The 21,439-nt window shown below is 38.0% G+C and overlaps 1 long non-coding RNA gene across 1 annotated transcript in view; it reads right to left on the reverse strand.

Moving 5' to 3' along the window:
* The window catches only part of LOC145723849 (uncharacterized), a 38,733-nt gene extending 21,073 nt beyond the window's left edge, over positions 1–17,660 (reverse strand). The window contains exon 1 of the long non-coding RNA XR_014149177.1: positions 17,561–17,660. This is a non-coding gene — a long non-coding RNA (uncharacterized LOC145723849). The remainder of the gene's footprint in view (positions 1–17,560) is intronic.
* Between the last annotated feature and the right edge of the window lie 3,779 nt (positions 17,661–21,439).

Below are 21,439 nucleotides of genomic sequence, written 5' to 3' on the forward strand. Positions count from 1 at the left end.
GCACATATTGAATGGAGCCCTGGGTGTTATACGCAGACAATGAATCATGGAACACTACATCAAAAACTAATGATGTAATGTATGGTGATTAACATAATAAAATTTTTTAAAAAGCTCCTTAATAAAAGTTACAAAAGCAGAATTTAGGTCACATCTTTATGGTAAATCTCAAAATTAAAAAAAAACTTGAAAAAAATAAATAAAACAGGAGAAAAAAACACAGCTATAGGTAAGCAGTAAGAAGCTGTCTAGTAGCTACATTTTCTCTGAGAAGTAGCAGGTGAAGACATCTGCTGAGAAAGTGAGAATAAACGTTTTGAGGAGCAAGAAAAACATTAATAGTAATTTCTGTGAAGAACAGGAGAGAACTGTACAGAGATATTTGACAAGTGAAAGACCACCAGCCCACACAATTGAATGAATTTTCTCCAGCCCAGCTCATCATTCTTGGTGTAGGGGTCAGAAAGGTGGATTTTAGGATTAATCCAAGATAGAAAGATTGCAGAATAGATGCAAGTGGAAAACAAAGGAATGGTGGAAATGACCCGATAAGTTAGGATAGGTTTCAGTGCTGTAACCAATAACCCAACAATAATTCAGTGGTTCAAACAAGATAGAATACTCACATTCTGGGTAAATAATGGTGTAAACATATTCCAGACTGGATGCAGGTAAAAACCTGAGCAGAAGGTATACAGCAGCTTTTCAAGGACTCTGAAAATTAAATAGTAGCTGGTGATTGGGGAAGAGGACTAGAATTTGAAGTACCATCAAATTGGTGGTGAGTTTATTATCTTTTTCCTCCAATATACCAGGTTCAACTGTAAGGAACACAAAACCTGAATGTGGGCATCTGCACAGACAGAGGGAGCTCCAGGAGAAGTTGTCTAGTTCTGGCTCAAAGAGCAGGTAAGAGTCTCCTAATGCTCAGAGTAGGGGAAAACTCCCCTCCCCCTTTACCTTTTCTTCATTCTTTCATACCCCAGCCTCTAAGAAATCCCATTATGGCAGTGGCAGCAACTGGTGACAACTGGCTTACAGGATTCTGAGGGGAGGGGAAACTTCCTCCCTGATCAGAGGCGCTATGATTCTCAGAGGGTGAGACAAACCCCTATTGCTTTTTGTCTTCTCTGTGTCCTCCTACTGGTAAGCCCTGGACATCATTGTAGTTGCAAAAAGTGTGCAACAGAGTGGATAAAAATTGCCCCAATTCTGGTTGGAGAACTCCAGGTAACCAGAAAGTACTGAAGAGATTACTATAGGGAGGAGACTGGGTAAGCAGCCCCATAAAGTTGGTTATGAACTCCTGGGCTCATTTCCAAGTGTATACTCATGGATTTTTTTTTTTAATATTTTATTTATTTATTTGACAGAAAGACATAGCAAGAGCAGGAACACAAGTAGGGGGAGTGGGAGAGGGAGAAGCAGGTTTCCCGCTGAGCAGGGAGCCCAACGCGGGGCTCGATCCCAGGATCCCATGATCATGACCCGAGCCGAAGGCAGATGCCCAACGACTGAGCCACCCAGTGCCCCTACTCATGGATTTGACCCTAAACAGCATGCCGTAGATTATAAGAACTGATCTATGGAATAGACCACTAGTCCCAAACTAGCCACTGGGTGGTTCACATGCAAGGCAGATCTGAATAGCACTGAGAAAGTTTTACAATTAGACATTACATTGAAACCATAGAAAGCTGATTGGAACTTGTACCTGAACCAAACTGGGTTGGTTGTCTGTTAAAACAAAACAAATATTCAGGATCCCATAACATAATATTCAAAATTCCAAGATACACTCCAATAGTAATCAACATATAAAGAACCAGGAAAATCTCAACCCTGTGTGGTAAAAGATAATCAATATACACCAATGCCAAGATGACACACATGTAGGAATTATCTGATAAAAACTTTCAAGCCACTATTATAAAAATACTCCAGAAAGTAAAGGCAAACACTCTTAAATATAAAAAGCTAAAAAGTCTCAGCAAAGAAATTAAAGATATAAAGAAGCAGCAAATGGCAATTTTAGAACTAAAAAAATACAAAACTGAAAAGAAAAAAAACCTTACTAAATGGACCCAACAGCAGAATAGAGATGGCAGAGAAAAGTGTAAGTGAACTTGAAGACAGACCAATAGCATTTACCCAAAGTGAACAAGAGAGGATTTTTTTAAAGAATAGAGTTTCAGACACCTGTGAAATATCAAAAGATCTAGCACTGATGTCATCAGGGTCCCACAGGAAATGATAAAAGTAATGTAGAAAAATTATCTGAAGAAATGTTGGCTAGAAATTTCCCAAATTTTGTCAAAGGCATAAATCTACAGACTCAAGGAGCTCAGCAACCTCAACAGAATAAATCCAAAGAAATCTGTGCCCAGACACATTGTAAGCAAACTTATAAACTAACCACAAAGAAAAACACTTGAAGGTGACCAGAGGAAATGGACATATTATTTATAGGCAAACAACAATTCAAATGACTGTGGAATTCTTATCAGAAACTATGGAGGACAGAAAGGAAGTGGAACAATATTCATAAAGTGCTAAAAGAAAAAACACTGTCAAACCAGAATTCTATATCCAGTAAAATATAGACAGGAAGGTGAAATAAAGACATTCTCAATGAAGGAAAACTAAGAGCCAGTAGACCTGTCCAAAAATAACTGCTGAAGAAAGTCCTTCAGATAGAAGGAAAAAGTTACTAGAGGAAACTGGGACATCAGAAATGAAGACAGAGCAACAAAAATAGCAAATATATAGGTAAATATAAGAGAGTATTCTCCTCTTGAATTCTTTAAAATACTTTTCTAAAGTAAAAATTAGAAAATACCTAAAACTGAACAAAAATGAAAATATATCATAATATGTGGATGCAATTAAAGCATTGCCTAGAGAGATACTTATAGCATTAAAGGCTTATATTGGCAAAGATGAAGGTTCTCAAATAAATATTCTAAACTCCACCTTGAGAAACTTAAAAAATATGAGTAAAATAAAACTGAAATAAGCAGGATGGAAAAAATAAATATAAGAGCAAAAAAAATCAATGAAATTGAAAACAAAACCAGTAGAAAAAATCAACGAGATCAAAAGCTCAATAAAACTGATAAGTCTTTAGCAAGAGAGAGAAATTGCCACTATCATAGCTATTAAAGAGATTGAATTCATAGTATAAAATCTTAAAAAAAAAGAGATCTTTTTCAAAATGTTTAAAGAAGAAATAACATTATTTCTGCACAATTTCTTCCAGAAAACAGAAGAGGAATGAACACTTCCCAACTTACTTTATGAGATCGGCATTATCCTGATACAAAAAACAAAGATAGTACAAAGAAAAGAAAACTAAAAATGAACATACTCGATAATCAGAAACACAAAAATCCCAAAGATATTAGCAAACTGAATCCAGTAATATATAAAAGAATAATACACCACAATCAAAGGAATTTATCCTGGTAATGTGATACTGGTTCAATATCTCAAAATCATTCAATGTAATCCATCATATTAATATCAAAAAAGATGAAAAGGCAAACCACAGACAGAAAATATTTGCAAAACAAAACCTGTATCTGACGGAGGACTTATATTCAGAATATGTTAAAAAAAAAAAAACTTCTCAAGATATGACAGGGACAAATTGGACAAAAGATTTGAGGAAATATTTTACCAAAAAAGGTATACTGATGGCCACAAGCTCATAAAAGATGTCCCAAATCATTAGCCAGTAGGAAAATGCAAATTAAAACCAGAGTTTACTCAGAAGGTTGGCTGAAATTAAAAATATTGACAATATTAAGCCTTTTTGACTGTAGAGCAACTGGGGTCCTCATACATTATAAGCAGGAATGCAAAATGGTAGAGCCACTTTGAAAATCAGTTTAGCAGTTTTTTTAAAAAGTTAAACACATATACCTACCACATGGTTCAGCAATTTCACTCCTAGATATCTACTCAAGAAAAATGAAAACATGTCCTCACAAAACTTGTATATGAATGTTTATAGCATAAGCACTCATAATAGCCACAAGTGTAACAATACAAATGTCAAATATCTATTGAATGGATAATCAAAATATAGCATATCCATGCAATGGATTATTACCCAGTAATTAAGAGGAATGAACTACTGGGCGCCTGGGTGGCTCAGTTGGTTAGGCGGCTGCCTTCGGCTCAGGTCATGGTCCTGGAGTCCCGGGATCGAGTCCCGCATCGGGCTCCCTGCTCGGCGGGGAGTCTGCTTCTCCCTCTGATCCTCCCCTTCTCATGCTCTCTGTCTCCCATTCTCTCTCTCAGATAAATAAATAAAAAATCTTAAAAAAAAAAAAAAGAGGAATGAACTACTGATAACACATAACAACATGGATAAAACTCAAAAACACCATGCTAAATGGAAGAAACTAGTCACAAAAACAACATACTCTATGACTTCATTTATATGAAATTCTAGAAAAGGCAGAACTACAATGACCTGAAGCAGATCAGTGGTTCCCTGGGGGCAAGGACGGACTTCAAAAGGCAGAAGGGAACTTTTTTGTGGGTGATAGAAGTATTCTAAAATCGGATTGTGGGGGGGCCGGAGGCATGACTGTATACACGAATCCATGCAACTTACCGAAGTTCATCAAACTCTACACCTAATATGGGTGAATTTTATTATACATAAATCATGCCACAATGCAAATGGACAAATAAAAACGAAGGTTAAGTAAAGAAGTTTTCACAAATAAAACCTGAGAGAATTCAGTGCCAGCAGCTGTGAACCAAAAGAAACACTAGGAAGTTCTTCAGGCTGAAAGAAAATGATCTCAGATAGTAGCATGGAAGGGCACTGGAAAGGGTAAATACATGGTTAAATATAAAAGAATATCGACTACTTACATGAAACAATAATAAATGCATCCGTAGAAATAAGAGAGATGACAGCAATAGCACAAATGGTGGAGGGCACTCCATACAGTTAAACTGTTGCCAAGGTCCTTGCCTTATTTAGGAAGTGATCAGATCAAAAGTACTCATTTAAAGTAGGCTGTATTACACCAAGGATGCCTATTGTAGTCTCTAGCTTAACAACTGAAAGAACTATGGAAGACGTTAACTAAAAAATGGAAAAAGAGAAATGGAATAATAAAAGATGCCTTCATCATGCACGAGAAGGCAGGAAATGAGAAATAAAGGAACAAAGTACAAGAGGACAAAGAGCAAGATATTAGACTCAAACTATATCATTGATTATTAATTATTTTAAATGTCAATGGTCTACAACCCAATTAAAAGGCAGTTTGTCGGACCAAATTTTTAAAAAGGCAAAACCAAGCTATATGCTATTTGTGCTGGAGTCACACATTAAGTAAAAAGAGAAATGTGAAAATAAAAGGATGAGAAAAGGTATCCTACACAAACACTAATCAAAGTAAACCTGATGTAGTTAAATTAATATCAGCAAAGCAGATATTGAGGTAAGAAATATTGCTAGAGATTAAAAGGGATATTTCATAATTATAGGAAGATATTTTAAAATACTAACCGTTTCTATCTTCCTTCCTTGTGTTAAGTGCCATAATTATCTAATAATAGAATAACTAACTACCATCAGGTAAGATGATGATTTCCAAAATGCCTTGTCATTTCAAGCACAAAAATATGATGAAACTGATTTTTAAAAAAGTATTGCCCATCCATGCATGACATTAGACTTTTAAGAGTAACACCTTTGAAAATGTTAGGACTGTTACGTTTGCTGATCACCAAGGGTTTTATTTGTGCCTAAGGCATTAACATGTGTAAAAATATTCACTGCGTCTGTCATGTTAAATAGTCTATTTCTATTTTCTCTTTATTCTTCGGAAGTCATGGGTAATAAATTCACTCAGAAAACAGGAGTTACAGCATTGCCAAAACAGACCATTTCATTAGCTTAATGAAAATAGTTTGGGGCAAGACCTTCAACAGCTGTTATATGTCTTGATCAGAGTTCAGTCATTACCTGTCTTTAAAAAAATAACTTTACTGTAACTTCATGTTCAGCTATTTTTTTTTTCTGGGTCCACACGTAGCTTCTAATATACCCTTAAATAGAAAGTAATGAATGCAAAGCTATAGAACTTTGTATAAATGTCAGGTTCTGTCACTGTTTTTCACCAAACTCTGAATGTCATCATTCAGAAACCACATATGGCTCAGTGAGGTGCTTTTGTTCATAAAAACCCTTTAGTTTTTCTCAGTGAGCTGTAGCCAGAGGTAGAGACACTCTCTAAATGTTGAACCGGGACCTATTCAGATAGAACACTGTGTAGGATAAGAGACTGTGTCTATCATTCAACAAACAACTTCGTTTGAATGAGGACAAACAACAGAACAACAACAAAATGGAAGGGCAGTCATTTCTAAGCCTTGATGGGTTATAAGCTGGTCAAACTAAAATTAATTGCATGGCACACTGAGACTGGGAGATTTGGGAAGATGTGGCCAGGATGCAGGGTCCTCGGGGGCGGGGGGTGGAGGAGCTAAGATTTCTGGGCCATTGGAGCAAGAGGGAGCTGGGGAGGTGAGCATAAAAACCTTGGCCTTACTCTCCTCCCTCTTTTCACTTCTGGCCAATACCCCCCATTGGTGAAACACAACTGGAAACCAGAAGGCAAACCTTGGGACAACCTCTCCAAGTGCAGAGTAAGATAGAGAAGAGTGGAGAGGGCATCTGGATGGGCATAGGGAAGCTATCTAGCACAGGAGGCTGCTGCAACTGTCTAGATAAAGACCACCTGCCAAATGTCAATCTCGGTTCTGCCATAAACTATGTGCTGTGTGACTTTGTGGAAGCCACTTAACTGCTCTGAGCCACAGTGTCTTATTCTGTTCAAATGAGGGGAATATAGCTACCTCTCAGAGTTATTGTGAGGATAAGGTTAATACTTGTAACTTTTAGTGCAGTGCCTGGTTCACAGAAAGAGCTAGACAAGTGATGTCACCTTCCCTTCTCCATTAAATATATTCTCTGCTTGCCCAGAGATCTACTTTCCTTTCAATGTTAGCATGCTTTAGAAAAATCCTCTTATTCCTAAAGACCCTAGGGAAGTGTCAGGATCATTCCTATGTCCGATACATTACAGTAATATTGCCTGGGTCAGGGTATTATTTAGGCAGAGAAACATTTTTTATTCTTGAGAAATGTTGCATATACTACAAGGGACTAATTTGGACCTTAGCAAATAACTCAATATAGATTCCCATTTATTTACCAGAAGCAGCAGTTTATTTCCTAGTACTGCTAGACACTGACATCAGCTGTACCCTATTTGTTTGTGTCAGGTAATGAGATGCTCTGCATGCAGAACACTTTGATTTGAGGAGGCTCAGAAGATTTGTTATAAGCCAATTGTTCATTCCAAGGATTAGAAGAGCATTTTTTTATTGTAAATTGCATGCCAATTTGCAATGCCATTTCCAAGTTCTGTTGGAAAGTCTATAATGTATTCCTATAATAATCTAATGTTTTTATCTATGATCCCTCAAGCTGGCATATTTTCGGCTATTCCATTCATCCAGATTAATGCCAAAACAATGGTGGTTGTCCTGCTGGCAAGGCCTCCAGAGGAGTCTGGACCATGCCCAGGCTGCAGGCTTCTCCTGTGGGGTGCTCTGATGACAAATGAAAAAAAAAAACAGAGGGTATTGAGTGCAGTATTGAGAAAGGCTTACAAAATGATAAGGCTTACTTACATGTATATCCACTTTCCACTTGACTAAGCAACTTCACATGTTGATTGATGCTTACCTCCTTGCTTTTTATAGATGAGAAAACTGACACTCTTGACATGTTAAGTACCCTTCCAAGGCCTTCCACAATTTGGGTTGGCACGAGGATTAGAGTATAGGTCTTCTGATTCTAATGTACTGGTCCGGGGATGAAAAAGTAACCTTACATCCTAGAGTAACATGCTGACTGCCTGCTGTCTGTAAAGGACTAAGACAAGACCACCAGAGCTTCACCCGTGGAAAAGAAAGCAGACTTTGGAGTTTATTTAGTTGCCTGACAAGAAGACACTCATCAGTTAAAAAAAAATTCATTGACTAGTTTGTTGAGGGGAAAAAGTCATAATTTTATAAGGGCTTTAGAAAAGTGGAAGAGATTCAAGGTGTTTATGCTAATTGAGCATTGAAAACTAATGTTCTAGATAGAATGGAGCCAGTCCAAATGTCTTACATGATCGGTTAAAACATCATTGGTCTGGAGAGCCTTCAGTTGGGCCCATTAAGGGCCTGGATGGGGGGTTCACTAGAAGCTAATATTTCTTTTTCACTCCAGCTGGTTATAATGGTTAAACACAGCATTCAGGTTGACATCTCAAACTCCCAAACCTCTCAGACATTCATCAGAATCACACTGACGACTGAAACAGATTGCTGGGCCCAACCCCAGTTTCTGATTCAGTAGGTTTGGCATACAGTCTTAGAATCTGTATTTCTAACAAGTTCCCAAATGAAGCTTTGTAGGGTCCATGCTTTGAGAACCACTATCCTAGATACATAATGCTGAAAGGGGGAAGTTTTAATTTTAAACCTCCTTTACAGCAACCTCCTCTTTAAGATCTACCAGATGACTCCCTCATATCCAAGACAGACAGAGGTCTCTTCTGATAATAACCTTCATATTCTACTTATGGAAGACCTGCCTCTTCTTCCAACAGTAGTTCTCAGAGGAGGGAACTATTTTTATGGGGCAGGAGGAATGAAGAAATTGTTCATGGAATCCCAAGTCAACACAACTTATACCACAACCTCATACCCGTATCTTTTCATTTCCCTTCCTTGGGAGGAATCAACACTGAACACTGAATCATTTGACTTGCCTTTTTAAAAAACAGCATTACATGCATTGATTGAGTCTTACGACATTTGGAGTTTGCTTTTTATTACCTTACCCTTCCTGATCAATAATCAGTTTTTCCGTGCTCATAACTTTATCCTGTCTAATTTTTGGTCAGTGTACAATCTGATTTATTTCTACTGTGACTCAGCCAGACAGTTTTCCAAACGTATAGTTCTCCTTGTAAATATCCAATATTCTCCAGTTATACCTTCTTTGTTCCTTTTTTGGGCACATATCCCCCCTGCCCCATGGTAGTTATTTGTGCACTGGTTTGTGTCTTCCATTGGACTGGTGTCTATGGAGAGAAGGAGCTTATTATAAAGCTTTGTTTTCCTCATACCACCAGCCCAGGCCCTGCTCATAATAGATGCTCAATAAATAGAGGTTTGGATTCATTGGCAGTTTTAAGGCAGATATGCCTTAGCTGATTCTTTTTTATTCACATAAGTAAAATCCATACTTTTTGGCATATTTCTGAATCATAGAGGCATGTAACCACCACCACAATTAAAATACAGAAGAGTTCCATTACCCTAAATAAACTTCTTTATATGTGCTGCCCCTTTGTAGTCAAAAATTCCCCTTTCCCTTAGTCCCTGGCAAACACTGGTCAGTTATTTGTCCCTATAGTTTTGCTCTTTCCTGAATGCCATATAAAGGTGATCATGGAGGATGTAGCCTTTGGATCTGTCTTGTTCCACTTAGAAAAATGCATATGAAAGTCATCCATTTTGGTGCATGTATCAGTAGTTTATTCTTTATTGCTGATAAGTATTCCATTGTATGGCTGTCCAACTGTTTGTTTATTCATTCACCAGTTGAAAGATATTTGGGTTGTTTCCAATCTTTGGCAATTATGAATAAAGCTGTTGTAAATATTTGCATATAGGGTTTTATGTGAACATAAATTTTCACTTCTCTTCAACGAATACCTAAGAGCAGGATTTTTGTATGTTATGATAAATGTATACCTAATTTTATAAGAAACCTATAAGAAACTTTTATAGTTTCTTATACAGGAGCTGTACCATTTCATAGTATTCTTATCAGCAATATATGAGTTTCAGTTACTCTGCATCCTCATCAGCTCTTGGAGTTGTCAATTTGTTTTGTTTTAGACATTCTGATAGGAATTTAATGTTATTTCATTGCAGTATTAATTGGCATTTCCCTAATAAATAATGATATACTGAGCATCTTCCCATGTATTTATTTGCCATCTATGTATTATCTTCTATGACAAAATATGTGTTCAAATCTTTTACCTACTTTTTAATTTTTATTTTTTATTAATTTTTATTATTATTTAAAGATTTTATCTATTTATTTATTTATCTGAGAAAGAGAGAGAAAGAGAGCAAGCAGGGGGAGGAGCAGAGGAAGAGGGACAAGCCAACTCGATGCTAAGCACAGAGCCCGTCGCAGGGCTTGATCCCATGACCCCAGACTGAGCCACCCAGATGCCCCTACTTATTTTTTTAATTGAGTTATTGTCTTACTGTTGAGTTTTGAGAGTTTTGTATGTTTTGGATAATAGTCCTTTGTCAGATATGTGATGTGCAAATATTTTCCCCCAGTCTGTAACTTATCTTTCATTCTCTTAACAATGTCTGTGCAAAGCAAAATTTTAAATTTTGATCAAGTCCCATTTATTAATTTTTCTTTCAGGGTTCATGCTTATGCTGTTTTAAGAACTCTGCCTAACTCAAGCTCACAAAGATTTCTACCTATTGTTTCTTCTAAAAGTTTTATAGTTTTACATTTTATACTCAGTTCTGTGATCCATTTTGAGCTAATTTTTTGTAAGGCTTGGAGTATAGTTTGAGGTTCACTTTTATGTTTACTGGCATCCAATTGTTCCCATACCTTTTGTTGAATTGCATTTGCACTTTTGTCAAAACCCAATTGACCATATTTGTGTGGGTCTATTTCTGGGTTCTCTATTCTGTTCTTCCAATCTATGTATCTATCTTTTCACCAATACCACACAGTTTTGATTACTGTACCTTTTTAGTAAGCCTTGAAGCCAAGTAGTATGACTCTTCCAACCTTGTTCTTTTCTAGAACTGTTTTGACCATTCTAATTCCTCTGCCTTTCCAGGTAAATTTTAGAATCAGATTGTGAATATCCACAAAAAGTTCTACCCTCCATTGATTCTTAACCTAAATTGTTTACTTCGGCTGACCTGTGGTGCTCAAACTTCAATGTGCTTAAGAATTATAAAAATGCATGTGCTAGGGCCTGACTTTGAATATTGTCATTCAGTAGTTCTACCAAGGGCCTGGGCATTTGCATTTTTAACACTATCCATAAGACGATCTGATATACATGGTCATGGACCATGATTTGAGAAACATGGTCCTCGCTTCCCAGAACCCAGGAAATTGTCCACAGGCTTTGAAGAATCTTATAAATATTACATCTACAAACTTGGTGGGTTCACAGTTAAATCTAACACCTGATAATATACATCATACAATATTATGGCCAATCAGTATTGTTGAGCCTGTGCCGAAACACAAACCAGAACCTCAAAGATGTTTAACTGTCCTTTAGGTGATGAGAACAATGATGTGGTTTTCCATGTCCCAGGAGTAGCTCTTCTGTGATATTTATCCCGTGGACTAATTCCATGAACATTTTCTTATACTCAGGATAAAATTCTTAAGCCATTTTCAAACAAGGAGAAATTAGATTGGAGAGATGTACAAGCTAAGTAAGAGAGTTACAAGGAAAAAACATTAATCAAATGAATAGACTCTTGAGAAAAATTAGATTAATGACCATAAATATTAACTTTGTTTTACATTGAAATATGGATTGACCAGCTTGCTCTGGAAATTGTACGTTCTTGTTAATTTAATTTTCTGGATAATAAGAGATGGAAGGTTAACTGGAAAAACCTTCCAATAGAAAATCTTTCTAAAATGAATTAGTGTACTTTCCATGTTAATTTTTTACTAAGCATTCATTGCCTTGCTTGTTTCCTAAGGGTAAGAAATAACAATATAGAGAAGACTAAAGTGAATTTGAGAGGCTTCTCACAGGCCCCTAGACCAAGAGGCTCACTGAATGAATAGTCCTGGCAAACAGGTGGGAAGAAATTAATAAATTATTCTAGAATGCCACCAGGGAAATAAGCTCCTTTCCAGGTGTTAATTGCTTAGCCGATAGGCCATGGCTACAAATAATGGGGAGTGAAGAGTAACAGTTTAGAAGGAAACCAACCTTCATACTGAAAAGAGCTGTCTCAGAAGCACTAGAATTAGCAGCCTTCATGAAGAGGCATGGCATATGGCAATATTGGCTCCCATTGGGAAAAGCAAGAGAGTGATTCCCCCTGGCAAAGGACCCTTCTTTGGCTAAAGTTTTATCAAGTAGCCACCTATTCTTGAATCTTCCTGTAGGATTTCTTGAGGCACCACAGGGAGGCTTGATAAATCTTTTAGTGGGCAGTGTAGTGTAGGAGTTCCTAGGTGGACTTGGAGCCAGGCTGCTTTGATCTACACCCTGTCTTCATTGCCTGCTCTCGATATGACCTTGGAAAAGTCACTGTACTTCTCTATGCCTCAGCTTCACCATCTGCAAAATGGGAAGAACAACAGTAAATGGATTGAACTCACTAATCAAAAGGCACAAAGCAGCTGGATGTATAAGAAACAAGACCCTACTGTATGCTGCTTGCAGGAGACTCATTTCAGATCTAGAGACACACAGAAGCTTAAAGTCAAAGGATGGAAGACGACATTCCAAGCAAACAGATACAAAAAGAAGGTGGCTGTAGCCATATTTATATCAGACAAAATAGACTTCAAGCCAAAAAGGGTAACAAAAGACAACGAAGGTCATCATCTAATGATAAAGAGGTCCATACATCAAAAAGATATAACAATTGTAAATATATACACTCCTAACACCTGAGCACTGAAATATATTAAGCAATTAATAACAGATATCAAGGGAGCAATAGACAACAGTGCAAAATCGTAGAGGACCTCAATACTCCACTATTAGCAATAGATAGGTCATCCAGACAGAAAATCAACAAAGAATTGATATGGAATTGAACCATACTTTAGAGTAAATGGACTTAATGGACATATACAGAACCTCACATCTAACAGCAACAGAATATACATTCTTTTCAAGTGCACATGGAACATTCTCCAGGACAGATCATATGATCGGCCACAAAACAAATCTTAGCAAATTTAAGATTGAGATCATACCAACCATCTTTTCTGACCACGATGGTATGAAACAAGAAATCAACAACAAGAGGAAAGTGAGATCTACAAATACATGGAAACTAAACAACATACTGCTAAACAACCATTGGGTCAAAGTAGAAATCAAAAAGGAAATAAAAAATTATCTCAAAACAAACGAAAATGAGAACACAACATATCAAATATTGCGGAATGCAGCAAAAGCAGTTCTGAGAAGAAAGTCTATAGGGATAAATGCATATATTAAAAATTAGAAAGATCTCAGATAAACACCTAACTTTGCACCTTAAGGAACTAGGAAAAAGAAAAGAACAAAATAAGCCCAAAGCTAGCAGAAGGAAGGAAATAATAAGGATTAGAGTAGAAATAATTTTTTTTCATGGTTTTTGCAGTTTATTTTTGTTGTTGAACTTTTTTTATTATTATTATGTTATGTTAATCACCATATATTACATCATTAGTTTTTGATTAGAGTAGAAATAATTTAATAGAGACCAGAAAAACAATAGAAAGTTTCAATGGAACTAAGAGTTAGATCTTTGAAAAGATAAATAAAATTGACAAACCTTTAGCTAAACTTAACTAAGAAAAAAATAAAATTAGAAATGAAAGAGGAGGGCTTACAACTGATACTACAGAAATATGTAGAATCATGAGACTACTATAAACAATTATAGGCCAACAAATTACATAACCTAGATGAAATGGATACATTTCTAGAAACACAATTTACCAAGACTAAATAAGGAATAAAAAATCTGAACAGATTGATAACAAGTAGAGAGATTGACTCAGTAATCAAAAAACTCCCAACACAGAAAATCCCAGGACCAAATGGCTTCACTGGAGAATTCTATCAACATTTAAAGAATTAACATCACTCCTCCTCAAACTCTTCTAAAATATCAAGAAAAGAATACATCCAAACTCATTCTATGAGGCCAGCATTACTTTGAAATCAAAACCAGATAAGAATATCACACAAAAAAAATATAAGGACCAACATCCCTGATAAATACAGATGCAGGAATTCTCAACAATATATCAGTAAACCGAATTCAAGAATACATTAAAAGGATTATATACTTTTATAACCAAGCGGGATTTATCCATGCAATGTAAGGATGATCTGACATATGCAATTCAATAAATGTAATACATCATGCCAATAAAATGAAAGATAAAAATCACATGATTATCTCAATAGATGCAGAAAAATTATTGATAAAACAACATCTTTTCGTGATAAAAACCTTAACAGACAAGTATAGAAAGAACATACCTCAACATAACAAAGGCCATATAAGACAAACCCACTGCTAACATTATACTCAATGGAGAGAAATTGAAAGCATTTCCCCTAAGATCAGGAGCAAGGCAAGGATGCCCACTCTTGCCGCTCCTATTCATTATAATACTGGAATTCCTAGCTAGGGCAATTAGGCGAGACAAAGAAATAAAAGGCATCCAAATTGGAAAGGAAGAAGTAAAAATTATTTGCTGATGATAAGATCCTGGACATAGAGAATCCCAAAGAATCAGTTGAAAAACTGTTAGAAATAATCAGTGACTTCAGTAAAAAGGCAGGATACAAAATCAACATACAGAAATCAATTGCATTCCTTTATATTAGTAATTAAGCATCAGAAAAAGAAATAAAACCATCCCACTGACAATAGCATCAAAACAACAAAATATTTGGGAATAAACTTAACCAGGGATGTGAAAGACCTGTACAGTGAAAACTACGAAGCTTTGCTGACAGAAATTGTAGGAGACAAATAGAAAGACATCTTGTGTTCATAGATCAGTAGAATTAATACTGTAAAAATGGCCATACTACCCAAAGCCATCTAAAGATTTGACACAATCCCAGGCAAAATACCAAAGGCATTCTTCACAGTAAATAAGTTGTAGAGAGCTAATGCACAGTATTGTGAATATAGACAATAATATTGTACGATAATTATGTAATGTGATAAATATTGCTACATTAGCAATCATATTACAATATATAAATGTACCAAAGCAACATGCTGTACATCTTACACTTACGTGATGTTAAACGTCAAGTTTATCAATTTTTTAAGATTATTTATTTATTCGAGAGTGAGGACAAGCGGGAGGGAGGGGCAGAGGGAGAGAGAGAGACAAGCAGACTCCCTGCTGAGCGCAGAACCCAACTCGGGGCTCCGTTCCAGGACCCTGGGATCATGACCTGAGCCAAAGTCAGATGCTTAACTGACTGAGCCATGCAGGTGCCCCTCACTTTTTTTAAAAAGCCAAAAAAAAAGGGTGCCTGGGTGGCTCAGTTGGTTAAGCGACTGCCTTCGGCTCAGGTCATGATCCCGGAGTCCCAGGATCGAGTCCCACGTCGGGCTCCCTGCTCAGCAAGGAGTCTGCCTCTCTCTCTGACTCTCCCCCCTCTCATGCTCTCTATCTCATTCTCTCTCTCAAATAAATAAATAAAATCTTTAAAAAAAAAAAAAGCAGCAGCAGTCCATCCTACTCCGCTGAATACTGAGCAGCACATGTTCTTGTCACATCCTAGAAAGATAGGTTCCCCATAAGATTAAATGCTCTATTTTATAGACAAGAGCTTCCTCCCCCCACCCCAAACTAGATTTTTAGGCCCCCTGAAGATACATTACTCTGTAAAGCCATGGTCAGGCCAGGATATGTGACCGTGCCATCAGAGGGGGTGAACACTGGTTCCCCAATGCCATGGAGCCGGAGTTAGCATGCTCCAGCAATGTGGGGGGTGTAGAGACCTTCCGTCCAGATTCTTCTTTCAACAAAGAACTTGCCATTGCTGGCGGCTGCAGTGCCAAGGCCATGCCCATGCCAGGCAGCCCCAGTCAAGGGCTGAGCGTGGCAGAGCCAGGGCCTGGCCACTGCGCCCATAAGCAGGACTTCTCTAACAGACCGTCTTTGATGCAGAGCTCCCACGGGCTGGCCAAGACGGTCAGATCCACCCTGCAGTCTGATGTACTTGCTTCCTAATTCTGCTTCCCTCCCTCTTTCATTTTGCAGATGTCAGATCTGCATCATGGTCTAAAGGCTTGCCCTACCTTGTCTTTCCTCCTCCCTTTTATCTTTCTCAGGCATTGTCCCCACATCCTACCTCCCATCAATGTCTTGCACTTCCAGTCGTGTCTCGGCATCTGCTTCCTGCAGGACCCAACTGACCTGGGCAATGTAGACAATGGTTCAAGAAAGCAGATGGTAAGATGAGGTGCTGTGCCTGGATCCTCACGGTCTCTCCGGCAATGAGAACCCCATTCTGAACGGTATTGTGTGCCATGAGGCCTGTGGCTCTTGCACTAGCCTCCCTCGTCCTCAGGAAGCGGGGCGTGCTGGAATCCTGGAGGGACTGCTCCCTGAACATGTATAGAGAATGAGACCCTAATGACCCAGGGAGGACTATGGCAGCTATGTGGGTGCACCACTTGGATCTCTCTTCAAGAAAGAAGGTGCCACTCAGCTGCAAGGAGTATGGGTCCCTGAGGGTCTCCAGCTGCAGCACCTTCGGGATCTGCCTCAAGTTTGAAGGCTGGGCCCTACACTTCACAGGCAGCCCTCAGTCAATGACCGAGCACCCGGAGTGCTTCTGCCCGTTGCAGGCTAACCCTAATAAGCAGGCTTTGCTCCAAATCTCCCCCAGTGGACGGGCTGAGACTCTGCTAGATCTGCAACACAGTCTGAGGCTCTGCCTGCACAATTCTGCATCTGCGCCACTCCCTTTTGACAGGTGCAGACCACTTGACTGCCTGAGATCTTTCCCTGCCCTAGCCACTTCCTCCCTTTTTAGCTTGACTCCTCACTCCACCTCATCGTGCTCCCCAGAGGACCCAAACTGACACATAGGGCTCATTGGCCCCCAAGGACTCCTCCAAGGATGTGAGCCCACTGGCCCTCCTTTGAGAGTCAGTGCCTCACACTGAGTCTTCTCAGTGGAAGACTCTCGGACAGAGGCTCCCCAGCTGCTGGTGGGGGCGGCGGGGGGGTGGTCACAGGCAGAGGACTGACTGAATCAGCACTATCCTGGCTCTTCCAGCTGAAAGCTCTGCCTTTGGACGATTAAGAAGAAGGTGTTTCAGAAGATGGCGTCAATATTTTTCTTCTCAACTCTGATTCGTAATACCAAAATAATAGACTCTTGGCAAAGCAAGAAATGCATGTTAAGAAGATTAGAAAAAAAAATGTTTTAGGGACAAAGGTTACTAGTCAAAGAGCTTCACGTAAAGTTTGAAGGGAAGGGAGAAAAAGGCTCAGAAGAAACTTCTAAATCACGTAAATGGAAGTTAACATGAATGGCATAGAAAGAAGATGCATAAGGGGAGAAAGAGAAGCCCAGTAATTCTAAGGAAATAACAGAGAACCAGACCAGGAATAATACTTAAGGCTCAATTACTCATGTTTGAACATACAAGATAATACAACGTAACTGACCTTAAAACAAGCGGATTCTCCCAGGCTGGGTTTCTCAGGAAGCTGACCCTGAGATGGAGATTCGCTTGCAGGAAGTTTATCCGCGAGTGCTCTTGGTATGAACACCTGCGGATGGGAAGGAAGAAGTAGAACTGAGCAGAGGGAGAAGTGGTGTTCTGATGCCTGCTGAGAGTTCTGAGGATGTGATAACCCTTCAAAGCCATCCTGAACTGGGGCAAGAGCGCCAGACCCTTTATCACCACATCAATCAGTCACTGGACACAGGCCACCCTGGAAGGGACATGGCCTTGGGAGATGAGGCAGCTCTCTTCAGCTGAGACAGTCCTGGCAGAGACGGACAGGCAAAGACTGACTTTGGTGGCGTTGCCAGGAGCTGGAGTAAAAATTCCTTTATTATTTTTTTAAATAAACATTTTTATTTTAGAATAATTAGAGATTTACAGAAAAGTTGCCAAGTTCATACAGAGTTCCTGTATATCCCACATCCAGTGGCCCCTGTGGTTAACATCTGTATCACTATCACACGTTGGTCACAACGGACAAAGCGATAGAATACATTATTATTAAGTGTCATGCCTTATTTGGATTTCATTAGTTTCCTTTTTTCTGTTCCAGGACCCTATCTAAGATATCACATTAAGTCCCAGTCATATGTCCTTAAGACCCTTCTGGCTGGGACAATTTCTCGGATTTTCCTTGTTTTTGATGACCTTGACATTTTTGAGGAATACTTGGGCATACTATAGAATGTCTCTCAATTTGAGTTTGGTTGACTGGGGGATAATTCCTTTATTTCTGAAGGGGAATGGGCAACACATCATGTGTGGATGCACCACACTTATAACTATAATTTCCTAGATGTCCCTGAAATTTGAGGAAATAGAACTGGCTTAAGCAATGAAATGGTATATGTTTTTCAATATAAACAGATCTGATAAAAATGGGTATATAGTACCACCATGTGTCAAAACTGCAAATATATGGAATCCACAAGTACAGCATACAGCATATGGAGAAGATTAAACATGAGTGAGAGATTACTGCTATTTGTAGGAGCGTGCTAGGAATGCCAAGCTGAATAGAAGAGCTGGAGAATGCTTTCTTAAATCAAATGATAAAAATGACACAGAGGCAAGTTGTCATACTGATGTGTTGCTTCAAGTACTTAGACATCTGTTCAAAATCTCTACAACAATCTTAGAATTTAATACATTCTTGACTTGCCTTCCTGATGATTTTATCTTTCAAAAAGCACAAGAAAGAAGGAAGTGCTACACTAGCCTCAGTTCTGACCAGAGAGGAAGGATTTGTTGGTGATGTTCATATGATAAAAATATTTCAGTGAACATATGAAATAAAATGCAATCCTTGCCTTCCTGAAAATGAAAGAAAGTAGGCACGCCATCCTAGAATCTGTAGTAGAAAAAAAAATGAAGAACCTTTTGTTATAGTAGACATGTAATTGAGGCTTTAGGAAAATAAACTTCCAAAAGCTCATGGGAATATAAATATAACCCCAAGTCCAGAGGCAATAAAAAGGAATATATCAGGGTTTTTTTTTTTAATTGTGAAACTCTGAAAAATTAAACTTTGTGGTGCAATCATTACCTGCAGAAACCAATATGACCCAACATGGAGTTTTCTGATGAGTCTGTATTTTGAACTGACATATACAAAAGATGAAAGAAAAGACACCAATCAAGGTGAATAAGAAAATCATACAAATCCTGTAAGAAAGTGACGGAAGGTCGTGCAGAGTGCTAGATGATATGAGCCACAGAGAGGGCTTTGAAAACATACACACAGTGTAAAGCAAGAAGATGTAGGCAAGTATAAGCTAACTGCTTAGAGAAGATCCTGTTAAATGATAACAGGGAAGGCTACTCAATTGCTTCTTTCTTCTCCAGCAAGGAACACAATCTTCAAACTGAGAAGGGTATAACAGATGCCACAGAGAATAAATTGGGGCCCAACCTAAATGATGAGAGGCAGAGAGAACCCAGGATCCAGGCTTTGCAGACGGAATCAAAGATTATAAGTCTCAGAAACACTGTCTCAGATAGTCTCAGGGAAATAGAAAATAGGACAGGTCCCAGAAATCTAAGCCAGGCAACAATACAGATTTTCTTAAAGGAGAAAAAAATGGATTATAGAATCTACAGAGTGAACAAACTTAGTATACATTCTGCAATACTCTAGAATGCATATTACATAAACATTAGTGAGCTAACGATTGAGACAGGTTAAACTAACTTCATATTATTTTCTGAGAGAGCTAAAAGATAGAATACAAGAGTACCAGGCACAATCTTTTTCTCAACACAGTATTTTGCAAAGATGTTCATAATATTTATTTGAGCAAGACGGAAGGGTGTTGCCCAGTCTGTAAGCTGGTTAGAGGGATCCACTGCCTAGCAGACAATTGCATTTAAAGATCAAGCAGCAATTCCACTTCTAGGTCTCTAGCCTAGAGAAGTTCCCACACGTGTACCCAAAGAGTCATGTACAAGATATTTATTACAATGAAACAATCTTAACATCTATCAACAAAGGGAAAGTTAAATATGTTGTACTCATCCCTGCAATGGAGCACTGTGCATCAGGTAAAGAGATGAGTAATATTTGTAAATGCTGACATGGAAAGGGCTCTACAATATGTTATGAAGTGGAAAGGACAAATTTCAGAAAAACAAGTACAGTATGATACCCCACAAAATGAACTATTTCCAAAAGTGAAGAAGTGCATGGGAAAACTTCCTGAAGAATACACTCCAAGCGGAGTTGGCTTACCTCTGGAGAGGGACAAGGGGTTGCAGGAAGGACCAAGGGAGTGTTCACTTAATCTACGGTGTTTGGTTTTATGCAATGTTAATGTGCTAACATATTACCTGTGATATTAGAAATAAATGAAAGACCTCTTTCTAAAAATATATTTTAAAGAAAGAAAGAACACTCAGGCACTAGTCTGAAGACATGTATCATCCTGTCCCAGCTCTGCATTTGCTGCTTCTGAGCTTCCACACCTATAAGAAAGAGAATAAGTACTGCCCAGAAATATTGATGATAAAATGAGATAATGTAAACAATAAGGTTTCCAAACTCCACAGTACACTAAAATTCCTTACATATAAGATATATCCAAAATGAAACTTCAGATGACCAAAGTTTGGAGAAGAACCTTTTTATAAACTGAATGATCAAAACAGGATCCAAATTTGTTTAATGAATTGGAACAACAGGCCTAAAAAACCAGCATAATGGAATAGGGATGAGTATGAAGTTTTATTTACAGGTTCAGAAAATTAGTTGCAATAAGTATAGGATATAAGAAACCTAATGTTAGAATCATCATTGTAAAACTTTTTAGAAGCAGTCATCTGATGTGAATGTGAAAAATGGAACACAATTTCAAGCCATATAGAGAGAAGGCTTGGGAAGAGAGATGTGGTCACGGATATTAACTGGGTCATCTACCAAGACTGACTGGTCTAAGCTGGTTGACCAATTAGGAACAATGAAATACATTATACAGGAACATACCAGAGTTCTCTGAACTTCTCTCCATTTAACGGCACACAATTAAGCATTTAATATGATTTCAATGATTTTCACTGTCGTTCCTATTATATTGTATGCTGTTTGTAAGTGTCGCATATCGTATTTCTTCATTCCCCATAAAATTTGGAGAAGAGCTAGGCATATAAAATGCATTCAGTAATATTAAATATAATCATACATTTTTTGAGATAATGGAGTTCCCTCATCCATCATTCTGAAGATCCGTGATCACATACATAACTCTACTAGTAGATGGGGAAGGGGTTGAACCTATACTAAGAGTTGATTTTTTTTTTATTTGTTACCTTTATATGACCTTGT

The sequence above is a fragment of the Leptonychotes weddellii genome, chromosome 1, assembly GCF_054177405.1.
Source record: "Leptonychotes weddellii isolate Sample4059 chromosome 1, ASM5417740v2, whole genome shotgun sequence".
Taxonomy (NCBI): Eukaryota; Metazoa; Chordata; class Mammalia; order Carnivora; family Phocidae; genus Leptonychotes; species Leptonychotes weddellii.